Source organism: Periplaneta americana, chromosome 1 (assembly GCF_040183065.1).
Source record: "Periplaneta americana isolate PAMFEO1 chromosome 1, P.americana_PAMFEO1_priV1, whole genome shotgun sequence".
Classification (NCBI taxonomy): Eukaryota; Metazoa; Arthropoda; class Insecta; order Blattodea; family Blattidae; genus Periplaneta; species Periplaneta americana.
The window spans coordinates 18,835,172-18,850,968 of NC_091117.1; the positions used below are offsets into that span (position 1 = coordinate 18,835,172).

The 15,797-nt window shown below is 34.9% G+C and overlaps 1 protein-coding gene and 1 non-coding gene across 3 annotated transcripts in view; one reads left to right on the forward strand and one right to left on the reverse strand.

The window, feature by feature from the left end:
* The window catches only part of LOC138710788 (adenylate cyclase type 2-like), a 207,162-nt gene that overhangs the window by 109,042 nt on the left and 82,323 nt on the right, over positions 1 to 15,797 (reverse strand). The window lies entirely within an intron of this gene.
* Positions 4,258 to 4,329, forward strand: TRNAY-AUA (transfer RNA tyrosine (anticodon AUA)). The gene has a single exon. It is a non-coding gene; the product is annotated as a tRNA-Tyr (tRNA).

The following is a 15,797-nucleotide window of genomic DNA, read 5'->3' on the forward strand; positions in this document are numbered from 1 at the left end:
ACTGAGTTACTGAGTATAGTACGTTCCAGAAATATGTTCGCGTTTTCCAGTGACGAAAGAGCTTTCAATATTGAATCATATTTTCGCACAGGTACTGTCCGTTTGCCTACGTCGCATCCCGATTTCCCCCACCTGCTTCTGCTCGCCCCTCTGTAATAGCTGGGCTGTCTTAGCTATTTTCTGAAAACATTAATTTCTCTTAGGAATTGGAAGTTTACGTAATATTATACAGCTGTTTAATTTAACTTAAATAAAGGGCCTCGTTAAGTAATTAACTGTCACGTGATTTCCTCCCTTTCTACAATCCTGCGGCATAATCATTTGGACGGACAGTAGATAGCATGTCTGAGTAATTTTATATTTTCGGGTCAGGCAGAAGTGAAGATTGAATTCACAGTACGTAGAGTAGGTACAGAATTATTTCAACATGAGTTACTAGTACGAAGGACGAAACTGGCAATTGGAATTAGATGCAATAGTCTATAGTGCGATAATATGCACAAAAGAACTGAAGCCTGTATCGAAATGAACGGCCACCATTTTCAAATTGTGTTTAAATATTCATATTATGATTATTTTTCAATTTAACTTCTTTCTCTATATTGTACGCTAATGTGCTGTAGACAGTATAATATACACTGCATAATGAATACGTTCGCATGGATAACTCACTTCGTGAGTAAAAACACTTATTCTTAATACAGTACTGTACTTTGATTAAAGAAAAACCTAATGAAAATTATCACACTCAAAATCGCGATATTTCCTAGTTTACGTAAATGGATGAACTACTTTTCTTCCTTCCTATACCTAGTAGAGTGATTTGTGTTTTACGCCAGTATCATCGAACTCCAGTCTTGGAGGGGGGAGCAAGCGGTGTTTCCGGTTCTCTAAAGGTATAGACAGGTTAATATTAAAAATGTTAGTAAAAATAAAATGATGTCCCTGTACATTATTTATATTTAACATGTATTAACAAATGTTAATATTAAATTGATAAGTCATAAAATTGAATATTTTAACATTATTTATTGTATTTAAATGTAACATTGTAAAATTCCTTTGCAGAACGGAAAGTTACATTTTTTTGGATCAAATTTCTGCACATTTAGTACCGAGCGATGCGACTCATGTGTTAAGAACAACTCGCCTTCGAGAGGTCTGCAGAAGGAGCCGTAAAAATAACTTTCCCTGGAGCCGTTTAGAGAAAGAAAATACAATTTCATGGAAAGACTTATTGGAACAGATACAGCAACTGTTGAGCTATTTTCCAACGTATTCTCCACCCAATTGAAACATTTCTCATACCGTGGGGTCAACAGAGAAGTGCAGACGGCTGTCACACACTGGTTCCGATCCCAGACGGCAGACTTCTACGATCCAGGGATACAAAAGTTGATCCCACGGTATGACAAATGTCTCATTTCCGGTGGAAAATACATGGAAAAATAGTTCAACAACATATCTGTTCCAATAAATCTTTCCATGAGATCTTGTTTTCTTTCTGTAAACGGCCCCAGGGAAACTTACTTTCTGGATGGCCTTCGTAATTATGCTCGAAAGCTCAAAATTTGTATAAGCACTTGATTTGACATTATTGACATGGTGGAAGAAAAAAAATCTTTATCTGCTGCCATGTAAGTCTTGAAGATTAGCATCGTCAAGAAGACTATCTATTCTACAGAATGAGACTTTTGATGGACACCGTCCTGTAACTGTAAGAGCAGTCATGGGCAATAGAAGTGAATTGTCAGCAACTCTTGATGTTTCTAAGACCACGGTCTGTCACCACCTCCACTAATTTGTTATTGTACCTAAACGGCGACGATTAGATCCGTATGAATTGACGGAAGCACAGTTATAATTGGGAAAAAATCTTTTAAAATAACCTAATATGTATATTAGAAACCAACTATCTTCTCACTTTCCATAAAACAATTCCGAAGTTATAAATAAATGAGTGAATAAGTAAATAAATACATAAATAACTAAGTGAATAAATGGATGAATGAAAAAATAAATAAGTGATTGAATAAGTAAATAAATGAGTGAGTGAATAAGTATATAAATAAATGAGTGAATAAATACATATATGAGTGAATAAGTAAATAAATATACAAATAACTAAATGAATGAATATATGAATATATAAATAAATGAGTGACTGAATAAGTAAATAAATAAATGAGTGAATAAGTAAATAAATACATAAATAACTAAATGAAAGAATAAATAAATGGGTGAATAAGTAAATAAATAAATGTGTGAGTGAATGAATGAATAAAGAAATACAAATAAAGAAACAAACAAATAAATAAAAACAAACAAACGAACAAGAAAATAAATGAATCTTCTTGCATTCAAAAACGGGTGTAATTTTTACACATTAGGATATAGGGCGCGCAATGGGTTTTTTCCGGGCCCGCCCTTGTAAAAAACCAAAAGTACCGGTACCTATTACATGCTTGCAATGAAAAATCCCAGGCCTGACCTGACCAAGACTCGAATGTTGCGTGACAGGACGAAGTTCTGACCACTCAAACACTGCAGGGACTACCAACTTCTTATGCACCCATTATAAAACGACAGAAACAGTTGAATTTGCGTATTACAAAACCGTTTGAATGAAAGTAGGCCTATTTGTTTATTGCCCGGTGTGTTCGCTCAAGGCGTGAAAGGAAAGAGGCTGGAATCCCGCTGGGCGTGGAGGGAGAGGCGGAAATCTCAACGCGCGTCGTGCCGGTATCGTTCACACCGTTTCTGTCCAATTAGTACAGCCTTCTTGAACGTGAACATCATGCTCCACTACAACGTGTTTAGAAGCTTAACCAGACTGGTTCATCACCGATAAGTATTTCGTGTATCAAATTTGGTCAAAATCGGGCCAGACATAAAGTAACTACAGCACAGCAGGGGTTCCCAAACTTTTTAAGACCGTATCGCCCTTCGAATGTCACATTTTTCACTGAGATCCTCCAGTACCCAAAATAAAAAAATTCACAAATCCGTTTTTTTTTAAGAAAATACTCGTAGTAATTTACATTACTGGCTTGTATTTTTTTTAAATCGTGCGCTTCCCGATCAACCGGTCTGAGGTTCGATTCCCGGCGTGGGCAACTAGAAGAAATTTATCTTCCGTCCATAGGACTGGGTGTTTGTTGTCTTGTGATTGTCCTGTGATGTCTCTGCAGTGACTCTGTGCCATGCTAATCTCATGTCTAGTGTGTGACTTAGTGATTCTCCCTTCACTACCGACAGTGGCGTGTAAGACTCTCTTCAATATTCTTCTAACTTCTAACCCTAGCTACTTAGCTTCTCGTTTTCAACATTTGTCCTCATATCACGAAATAAATACTCGCTCACAACACCATATCACACTCTCCATTCCTAAACACAGAACACCCTTATACTCTTCATCTTTCACGGTCTCTGCAGCTTATCTCTGGAACTCTCTACCACAACATGTCGGAGACTGTCGGACATTGTCTAGTTTCAAAAATTGCACTTTTTCAATTCAGATTCCTTTCAGTTATAAGCCCTTTTCTCTGCGATAGCTTTGTAAAAATATAGGCTATATATTTTTTCCTTCATTTCCCTTTTTTGTTCTTTTTATCAGCCAATGAATTTATTATCATAGCCTTTTTATTGTGAATTTTATTTAATATTCGTATTTCTTTTTTTTTATTACTATTTTATTACATTCCATTTTGTTATATTCTACCTTACGTTTTCCATATTAACCATTTGGACTAAATGAATTGCTTTTACTATATTCCAATGTATTTTACTTTCTTTTTTCTATTATTGTATTATTTTCATGTTGTTTGGTGTCGATTTTATAATGCTATTATTATTTTTTTTATATGTTAGTATTCTGTTCCTTAACTTTTTGTTAAATTTTAACTGCTTGTATACTTTGTGACCTGGTAGAGTGTAAGAGAAGGCCCTGTGGCCTTAACTCTGCCAGTATAAATAAAGAATTATTATTATTATTAAGACGGTAGAGGGGGAGGTTAAACAGAGTAAGAAATATATATTATTTTAATGCACCGAAGTACATATGATATTTCCATGCAGATATTCTGCGTCATCATACGATGAAAGAGTAATGGAACGGAGAAAAATTCTCTCCGGCGCCGGGATTTGAACCCGGGTTTTCAGCTCTACGTGCTGACGCTTTATCCACTAAGCCACACCGGATTCCAGCCCGGCGTCGGAAGAATCGTCTCAGTTTTAAGTTCCAACGCCGAGGTGGAATCCGGTGTGGCTTAGTGGATAAAGCGTCAGCACATAGAGCTGAAAACCCGGGTTCAAATCCCGGCGCCGGAGAGAATTTTTCTCCGTTCCATTACTCTTTCATCGTAAGAGTAAGGAAGAAAAAGAAAAGAAAGATTTTTTAAATGTAAAAATACAAATTAGATTAACATTACAGAACTGAATGAATAAGCAGAGATTGATGAGGTAGGCATTTTTTGTTGTACATGACTACAGGGTTACCACACGGCCGGGAAATCCCGGACACGTCCTACATTTTAACTTGTCCGGGGGAAATTTCTGAAAAATTTTGATTAACCTACATTTTGACAAACAAGCATTTATTATTTTTAAAATGGATTGGAGACTTGGGAAATAATGGAATTAGCAGCAACTCACCATGGCAACATGGCTATCGTCAAAGATCACAGTCATTCAATAGTCTTTGCTATCGCGGCAGTGTCGCAACAATGCAATGCCAAAGGGTGAATTTGAATTCAAAAGTATGCGGATCACGTTCAAAGGTGCATTCCAATTCTTCAGCGAAAAATACATTGTGATCGATTATGTATAGTTTTGTAATCAGGTGTCTACTTTGAACCAATTTCTGCAACAACACAGTTCTGCCCTTGAAAAGTTGTCTTGCAATGATAAGTGGGTTAGGTAGTTCAGCGGTAGCAAGCATGTAAATTGCCACTTTTAACAGCTGATTCTAGTGGAGTATTTTTATCATACGAGTATTCCTACACAAACCGCTAATCTGACAAGGTTTTTTCATAGTGGAAAGACGAAAGGAACAGATTATCGATTGACTTAGTGAAAGTTATTGTTTTACTGAAGTATAATTTAAAAAACTTCAGTTATGCAAAGTTTCATGGTTATATTTACAAGAAGCCTAATGCTTTGCGTAAATTAGTTCCTGAGAGGAGTATAATAAAATTGATGCAGTTCTTTGAGAGTTATTCTATGCGTATTTGAATATTTAAAAAAAAATATATATCCTGCAGCTTTTCAGAGCAAATATCTCATGTTGTATGTAAGAATAAATAAATAAATAAATAAATAAATAAATAAATAAATAAATAAATAAATAAACAAACAAACAAACATTACCTTAAACCATACCTGCACAAACAGCGCTCAACGAACGCGCGCGCTCCTTCGGAGCGGGAGAGTTGTGTTTACCGCTCGCCGAAACGGAAAGAAAGATACGTCAGAATGACATAGACTTGCTTTAGGTAGAGGAGAGGGAAACCACCACTCAGCTACCTACTGGAGTGCAGTGTGTAGGCCTATTCTCAGTAACTGTTTCACGTTGCTTACCTACTGCTACAGTACAGTATGGAGCAATCTAAAAGACGGAACATTTAACAGTTTACGATTTACAGCTCGAACTTATTGATCTTCTATGTAACCTAAGGGCTGAAGATCGTTTGAATAATACTACTAGCCTGATTGAGTTTTACAAGACTAAACATTAGCAATAATATCCACGACTACACAGGCTGGCTGTGAAAATGATTGCTATGTTTGGCTCAACATTTATATTTGTGAGCAACTGTTTTCTATAACCAACTTTAATAAAGGCAGACATCGAACATCTGTAACTGATGTTTCATTACGATCAGTACTGTTCCTTTCAGCTGCCAACAGCATAAAACCCCGTTTTGATGTAGGCTACTGATAAATAACAATATAACAAAATGATATTGTACATTTATGTAGCTATAGAATTTCTATTATTTCTGTAAAATAAATATTTCTTTATTAATTAATAATAGTCCAAGATAGTTTTGCAAACACTGAACGGAAATTCATTTCATAAACACTCTTACTAGTACTGTATTTCATGTTGTGTACATTTTGTACGAGATCACTCCTTCTTCCAGTCCACCCTTATACAGAGCGGAGGTAATATCTGCATTCCGCTCATGAGCTGTGAGCCGGCTCGGAGAGTGCAAACCTTGTGCAGGCCTGCCTTAAACTCTCCAGCAATATCCTTAATATGTGCAACGTTTTCAAGGAGTTGAATAATATTTACTTTGTAAGAAATACTCAGACGTGAACGTGTTTATGACATGCCTTACCGGTATGCGGAGGATTGGATTCTCGTTACAACAGATCACGTTGTACATCTACTATTTTGCTGTTTTCTTTAGACTCAAACGCATTCTTATAAATCGGTGGAGCAGTGTATATCAACTGCAAAGTTATCTACAGAGGGCATAATTGATGACAGCGAGATGGTAGTTAGCAAAACAAATCTCAAGATTCGTCATGGGATTACATGACATGCATCTTACAATTAGAGAAAACCTCGGAAAAATTTACGCATTTTACATGTCACTATAGGCAAAATACATGTCAACTTCAGTTTAAATGATGCATCATAGTTTTGTTTCCAAAGATCGACGCTGGCAATCGTACAACGTACGCTCAGTTCTATTATGTAGTATTTCACAGCTGAGATAGTTTGGCTTTCGTTATGAATGACAGAGACAGAAGCCGAGGCGAACTTTATGGGAGTCCTGTGGTCGTGCCTCGAGGCAAGCAGTGCAGGAAACTCGGCGATTATCTAACTTCTTGGATTCGTGGGCCGATTCGTTTTAATGAGTGGCCCACTTAGCGAGAACCGGCGCGTAAATCAGCAGGTTCCAACCAGGTTAACAGGTGCCGCCCGCCGCTCCACAGGGTGAGTCATAGAGTTGGTACCATCTCCAGCCCCTTGCTGATATTCAAATTTTACCAGGACAGACTTTAGTTCAACTTACCCTATGGCTACTCACCATCACTTAGATTGCAAAAAGCCAGTTTTGATATGATACCATTCCAAATTATACAAAGTTTTGAAATGAGTCAACATTGTGGCATATGATGCGTTAATCCCTTAGGTAGGAGAAATTTACTGTTTGGAGTTAATAGCGGGAGTAGAAGACTTACTAGTTTAAGGGACACTATGGTGAAATAATGGTGAAAAATTAAGAAAATCTACTTAAAATTTATTGTGACTCTGTTTTAGACTCAGCTCAAAAAGCTAATTAATTTATATTCCCATGACTATTTTCAAATGAACTAGAAATTTTGAAAACTTTGTTGGAAGGAACCTTTTTAGTAACGTCAATATAAAATATATTTAAAAAATATAATTTCAAAACTATTAGCCCTGATGACACCAAACTTTGTACAAATGATAGTATTGTAGGCCTGTTATGCAGTTTAAAATTAATACATTTTGGATGAATATTGTAGCAGTTTTAAAACTCACATAAGTGTCCCCTTAACAAGCTGTCGGGACTGCATGCTAATTACAGGTAAATGTAATAGAAAGTTATAGTGAAACCCGTATACATAAGTTGTGGTACACCGCAACTAATATAAATGTTGATGACTATACAAATAAATAAATAAATAGACAAACAGGACAGACAGAGAGACAGACAGACAGACAGACAGACAAGATAGATAGATAGATAGATAGATAGATAGATAGATAGATAGATAGATAGATAGATAGATAGATAGATAGATAGATAGATAGATAGATAGATATAGATAGATAGATAGATAGATAGATAGATAGATAGATAGATAGATAGATAGATAGATAGATAGATAGATAGATAGATAGATAGATAGATAGATAGATAGATAGATAGATAGATAGATAGATAGATAGATAGATAGATAGATAGATAGATAGATAGATAGATAGATAGATAGATAGATAGATAGATAGATAGATAGATAGATAGATAGATAGATAGATAGATAGATAGATAGATAGATAGATAGATAGATAGATAGATAGATAGATAGATAGATAGATAGATAGATAGATAGATAGATAGATAGATAGATAGATAGATAGATAGATAGATAGATAGATAGATAGATAGATAGATAGATAGATAGATAGATAGATAGATAGATAGATAGATAGATAGATAGATAGATAGATAGATAGATAGATAGATAGATAGATAGATAGATAGATAGATAGATAGATAGATAGATAGATAAAATAATCACTTATGTACTCTGTTATATAATACATAGTCTAATATATAATGTTTTATTGAATTTATTTTTTATTATGATTAGAATTGTTTAGTAGTTTAGGATTTTATTTTATTATAAATGATTTATATTAGCATCTTATTCATTCTTAACACTACCTTGTTGAATATAAATCGAAGTACGCTACTGGTAAAACAAAATAAAACATCTGCTGCTGCAATACTTGACAAATAAAACGACGGAACAAAATATCCCTTCTTTAGGTGGGATATTACATTAACTTACTACCCAATCTAGTTATTGACAGTGGGGCTATTTTTGACTGATTAGATAACTTTTCACTAATATCCCCTAATCTGAAGGTTATTGGACTTGGAAGGGTAGTGAACAAATAGACATTCCCGTCCCACTTGACCGCTTGAATGAACGCTTTGTAAAGGACCCCATCTTAGACGACACAACAAAACAAGACACAGTTTTGCCTGAATCATCTCCCCCAGCTCGAGGCAAATTCTATTTCGCCGACGTCACTCCTATTGACGCATTGAAAGCCAACCGACGCATCAAGACGAAAACCCAAGGTCCGGATAACATTAACATAGGCTATTACTCGTACGGAAAGTACAAGACATAGTAATACCTACAATTGCACACATATTCAATAGTACCTTAATCACTTCAAATTTCCCTAAAATATGGAAGCAAGCTTTCGTTCTTCCTCTTCCAAAAGTCAAAGCTTCCACCGACCCGAATGACTATAGACCAATAAATCATCCTGCCAGCCATATCAAAAGCACTGGTAAGAATCGTACACAGACAAATTACTAACTACATGAACGAACACAAACTATTCGACAAGTATCAGTCATGTTTCAGAGCTGGACACAACACAAGCACTGCTCTACTTAAAGTGACCGAAGACATTCGTGAAGCAATCGACTCTAATAAAAGTGACAATACTAACTCTTCTTGATCTTAGCAAAGCTTTCAACTCTATAAATTTCGACCTACTCATCTATAAATTGAGAAATTTGTATATGCCAGAGGCTGCTATGATTTGGTTCGAATCCTATTTACAGGAAAGACAACAATGTGTTGTATCAGGGAACCGAAGTTCCTCCTGGCTTAACATAACATCAGGTATACCACAGGGGTCGGTATTCGGACCATTGTTGTAGTTAATAGGCCTATATGTCAATGATATTACATATTACATCACTTGTAAGGCACTGTAACTATCACTTGTAAGCTGACGATCTTCAATGCTGCATCTCTTCCCGCTTAGACCGAGTAAACGACGCTACAGACAAACCGAATGAAGACATAATTGTCACTAATCTATCATCTCATCAAATCCTACGCAATATTGTCACAGACAGTGAGGCTTCTTGTTACTGACAGTGGATCAACTTTTCACTGGTGGTAGTCCAACTTGTTACTAATCTATCTCCTCATGAAATCACAGTCTAGTATATATACAGTCGCGAAGCTCAATACGTAGTAAATATGCAAACATTAGATAGTTGCTCATCACTAGGATCGCTAATATCGCCTCATTACAGGCAATGCAAAATAGTACCGTCACAGTCTATTGTTTCTAGCACCCTCAAAACTCAAGCTTCGTGACTATATAGTAGACTGTAATGAAATCCTATTTAACCTTGTCACTAACAATGGACCTATTTTTCACTGATAGTGGGTCAACTTGTTACTGATCTATCTCCTCACCAAATCCTATTTAATCTTGTCACGGATAATGGAGCTACTTGTCACTGATCTATCATTGCTTTTATTAACAATGGAGTACTTGTAACTTACAGTGTTTATATTATTCCCTGTCTACTCAACTGAATAACGACCTTTCAACTGCAGGTGTTGGCAACACACAAGTAGTTCAAATACTATGTTGGCAAAAAAGCAGCGGAATCGTTTATATAAATAGTTTCAAAATCCGAGTTGTATTTATAATCTTACTAGTGGCTTGTGCAGCAAATGCTGCTGCAAACTAAGTTCGTTAGACGTTCAAATAAAAATTTTTCAGATTTATTTTCAATGAAGAATACTTGTCTTTTTGATAGTTATTTGCTTCCATAATAATGAAACATACTCCCTCTGAATGGATTTTTTTAGGCCAAATACTTTTTCTTGAACCTATCCAACTTCAATTTTTTAGTTTCAACGCGAAAACGCAAGTATCAACGTCAGGACGATAGCAGTAGCTATTTCAGGTCATTGTGGATGTAGGCAAAAGTTAAAAAAATGTCAGGTTTGCTAAGCTTTCGAACAATAGCATTTTCGTATAGCTGCTGCATGTAGAACTTGAAATGTAGAGCGTAAAATCATTTTATACTACTAAGAGATCTTGCTGAAATGATCTGGAAACTACAAAATTTTCTAAGTCTCTTATTTTATCAGTAAGTAATACCTTTTTATCTTTCCTTAGGAACTGTAATTTTTGCGCTCTCTCGAGCCAATACTGAAGACAGTGACACATAGGCCTATCGATATCTACACTACACCGCCATTAAGTATATGAAAAAGACACAACCCCACTGGGTTAATAAATATAAAAATATTTAATTTTTAATAACAATATTATTATCTTGCTTAAGTTTTGTAGTTATATATAGCAGTCACTCAGTAAATTATAGAAATGAAGATCTAAATTAAGATATTCTCTACATTTACTTACATAACCTCAAAACGTTTCATTTTCATGTCATCAATATAGCATCAATATTATGTACAATTAATGAAAAATAGACGCATCATGATATTAACTATAATAATATTTAATTTCTAATGGTAATAATGTCATCAAACCACCTCAAGTTTCGTAGATTTGAATATCCAATACACAGCTGTACTCAGAAAATTATACACTGCAGAATCAGTTTTTAATAACAAATTGAATTGAGCTCTAAATATGTCGGCAATCCTGCAGGTCATGACCTTCGTGTAATAGCCTATTGTTTATTGTAGTGTGTGTTTTGTTCTGAAATTCAATCAAGTCGGCCGTGATTCAATAAAATTAGTTCTCAAAACTGACAACAGATGGATTTCGGAAAACAGGAAAATTATGTAGGAAAATTGACATTTCACTGAAAACTACTACTTTTCCGAAAAACTTTGGATGCCAGGCGTGAAAATGAGGGGTCACTCATTAAAATCCGTTCAGCCGTTTTCCCGTAATTTCCATTACCAGTTCAAATTATATATATATATATATATATAAGTTGTAACACTTGATTAAAAGCACATATATACGTAGAAATATTTTCGGAATACGATATAATTATATTATAATGGAGTGAAATAAAGAAGAAATAGTGCTTGAAGATGAATCAGAAACAGTGCAACGAAAGGCTATCTAACAAGAAATGTGATTCGAATACAGGATGCCAAAATTTCTTCCCGCACGCATTCCGTATCACCAATTCAAAGCACGACGCCTTATTATCACGTGGGTATAGCGCAGTGTATGAGCTATTCCATCTCAAATCGACCGAAATATAGAGAAAATTGACCTTACAATTTCTAAATACAATGAAACTTTTTTGTACGTAGAGAACTGTGATACAATGCTTTGTGCAAAGTTTGAGGCATCAGAACTTCATAGTGTTTAAATTAAAAATATTTAAATTTATCGTATTTACATAAAATTAGCAACTTTAAACTGTTGTGGCTCCGAAACCCTTTCACCCAATGATCAAAATCATGGTTTATTTTGATGCTGAGAAATTAAATTTTATATTGATATATAAACAGATTTTCTTACTTTTTATGGAAATGGAGAAATTTAGATTTTTCCTCATTAAGACGCCTTTGGCTAGGAAAAAATATTTTAAAAATATATAGTTAGATTCCGCTTTGAAAGTACAAATAAACATATTTTTTACTGGTGCACCGTTGATAAGAAAGTATTGAAAATATCAAATAAAGAAAATAAATAGTACGCGCGTGAACTAACCAGCTGACTGTGAGACGGGAGCTTAGCCGAGACAAGCAAGGCCAGGAGACAAACACGTGATGTGTCATCTAGCAGTCATGGCTGGGCTAGCTTTATCACAGGTTTTCATAAACACAGGAGTAAAATGACGCCCAACGCTCGCTTATCTTCAGCTCTCGGCTAGTGCGTGCGGTACTGCGGCATTCAAGTCTAGGCGTGTGAAAATAATCTATTTATTGCCGTACCACTAAGCAAACAATGCCGAATCCCTCTTAACAGTGCAAGTTTTTTTCTCAATATTTTTTTACATTTTTACAAATGATCAAAAAGCCTAAAAACAAGTAAAATCAGATTATCTGTCTCTATGTGTACAATAAAAATAAGGATTACTTCTTAATATGACCTACCAAATGTCAGCTTCAAAATAAGCTTTCGTTCAATGTTCTGCAGTAAATGGTTCCAGAGTTCTGAGCGCTGAAAGAGGCTTGTTTTTATAAAATACGCTAAATCTGTCGCTCAATAATACGAAAACCGTTTGACTTTCGAAAGTATATTTTTGAAAATGCAATCCCTTCAGCACCTTGTATAAGTAGGGAAAAAATTAGAGTATATACTGATCGATTTCATATGGAATAGCCCATATGTATGTATTTTCCTGACATTGAATATGAATCATGCGGTTAAGAAAATTGAAATGGATTCCGGGTCCGAAGATTACTGTTTGGGGTGGGGGGGGAGGAAAGCTAATATGTATCATCCTTAGAAAGTCTCTCTTAATCTCCTACGATTCGTCTAACCAGGACCAAAAAGTAATGTTGTCAAATTGGCTGGTAACTCACAAAAATGTCTGAACATTGCTCTACATACACTGCAAGAGTTCATGGCTATTTTTACTTTATTAAAACAGACATGCTTCATGCTTCCTGTATTACTTACAGCTTACAGCTCAACTCTGCAACAATCCAGCCACTGAGTAGTCACATCGTGAACTGCGTTTGCATCATACCGATGGGCTGTGTTTACGTCCGCTTAAAGATGATAAGATTTCTTTAAGAATCTTGTAATGTGAAGTGGTCGCAACAGATGAATAAAGAAGTATCTGGACCGATAGCCATTTCTTTTGCACATTCTGCCCTAAACTTGCTTAAGTTCTCACCTTGAGGAAAATTTTAATACCTGACGGCGATGTTTCCTCCACTTTTAATTTTTAGTTTTGTATTGTTCCCACTATCGGTCACTGTACAGTTTGCTCATCATGTTAACAAATGTGCGGGTTTTCACACCATATAGTTTAATCGCTAGACATGATTATTGCAATAACAGTCACCAGTAATTAGGTTCACACACAAGAAACTTTTATGGCATTTGTAGATTTCAAGAAGGCATTCGACAAAGTAAATAGAAAAAATTACGGAATATTATGAAACAGAAGGGTCGCAACAGATGAATGAAGAAGTATCTGGACTAACAGCCATTTCTTTTGCACATTCTACCCTAAACTTACTTAAAGTTCTCACCTTGAGGAAAATTTTAATACCTGACGACTATGTTTCCTCCAATTTTAATTTTTAGTTTTGTATTGTTCCCACTGTCGGTCTCTGTACAGTTTGCCCACCATGTTAACAAATGTGCGGGTTTTCACATCATACAGTTAATCGCTAGACATGATTATTGCAATAACAGTCACCCAGCAATTAGGTACACACCAAAGAAACTTTTATGGCATTTGTAGATTTCGAGAAGGCATTCGACACAGTAAATAGAAACAAATTATGGAATATTATGAAACAGAAGGGTGTATCCAAACACTTGATAACTCCAATAAGAAGTTTATATGTAAAAAATAAGATCATGATAGAAACTGGAAAGAAAAACGATGTAATGGCAACCATAAACAGAGGAGTAAGAAAAGGGTATCCACTTTCACCGTCATTTTTAATATATATAGACGATGCTATATCCAACTGGCAGACAAAAATAGATTCATATTTTATAATTAGAAATAGACATCTAGATACTTTACTTTTTGCAGATGATCAAGTTCTCATATCTAGCTCAGAAGATGGATTACAAAAAGCTCTGTATATATTATATAATACTGTCCATCAATATAACTTAACTATATCTACAAACAAAACTAAAATATTAGCTTTCAACGGATTAAATACCATAAAAGCCAAAATCATCAAAGAAGGAAAACCCGTTGCAAAACTCAATTGCTTTAATTATCTTGGTAGCAATATCTCCTATTTTAAAAATGAAGACATTTTAAATAAAATTAATAAATTTCACTATGTCTGTGGTACTATAAAGAGATCTCTAAAAATACGAGAAGAGAAACTAAATTAAAGTTTTATAAAATGATGGCAGTTCCTATACTATTATATGGCTGTGAATTTTGGACTTTAACTAAAAAAGAACAAATGATTGAAACAGCTGAAATTAAGTGTTTAAGAAATATTGCTGGATATAACCTACTAGATAAAAAAAAAGAAGTGAAGATATTCGAAATGAATTGAATATCTTTAAGCTAACAGACAAAATAAAATAATATAGAAACAACTGGAAGGAACATATCGAGAGAATGAATGGCTCCCGCATTCCAAAATTAGTTTTAAATTATAAACAGTCATGTATAAGAAATATTGGCAGACCAAGAAAAAAATGGATACAACTTTTTGACTAAAACCTATGAGACCGGAAAGAGCCTTGATGGCTTAAACCGTGAAATGTTGTTGTTGTTGTTGATGATAATGATGATGATGATGATGACCAAAGAAACTATGTAGAACAGTAATCTGGTTATTGATACACGCTGGAATGTGAACTGAACTTCGTTGACGTCACCGTCACCCCACTTCTTCAATAATCGCGTCCATTTGACGTCCACTCATCTTGAACTTCACATTTCTCAGAAATAATGTCATTCGTTGGTTTTTCCGAAGACACTGTCTTCAGATCTCCGTGCACTAGAACCACTTGCAAGAATAAAAGAGCGAAACGCCTTCTGAGAAAGTACTGTGTTGGTGAAAAAATCCTTTCCTCAGAAGTATACAAGTTTTCAACACTCTTTATATCATAAAAATTACTTTCGACATGTAATGTCTATATACAACGATTTCTCCTGAACAATTGAAAGTGATTAAAAATATCTTTAGATCTTAGACATTTGGCCACCTATAACGTTGATAATAGACAGGCAAAAAGGGGCTAAATATACAAAATATGCACATAAATAAGCATTACATGCGAATAGCATTAAAAATGCAGGCTATTTAATGGATTTATAAACTATAATATTCTCGCTTCTTTTGCTGTGCTGTATTTTTAACGAGCAGTTGTGTTTTATGGTGCTTTAAACGCACGTCTTTCCACATCTTAACTGTGAAAAAATAATGTCAATCTACCGGTGCAACTACTAATATAATTCTTAATTTTTCCTTAGAAAAACTGTAACCAACAAAAGGGTTAAATTCCCTTGATAAATTTTATTTAGCTGAGTTTTAAAGACAAAATTATTAAACTCCTATATCCGAAATAAAATTATAAAATTTTCAGCTCCATTGAGATGAGGGTA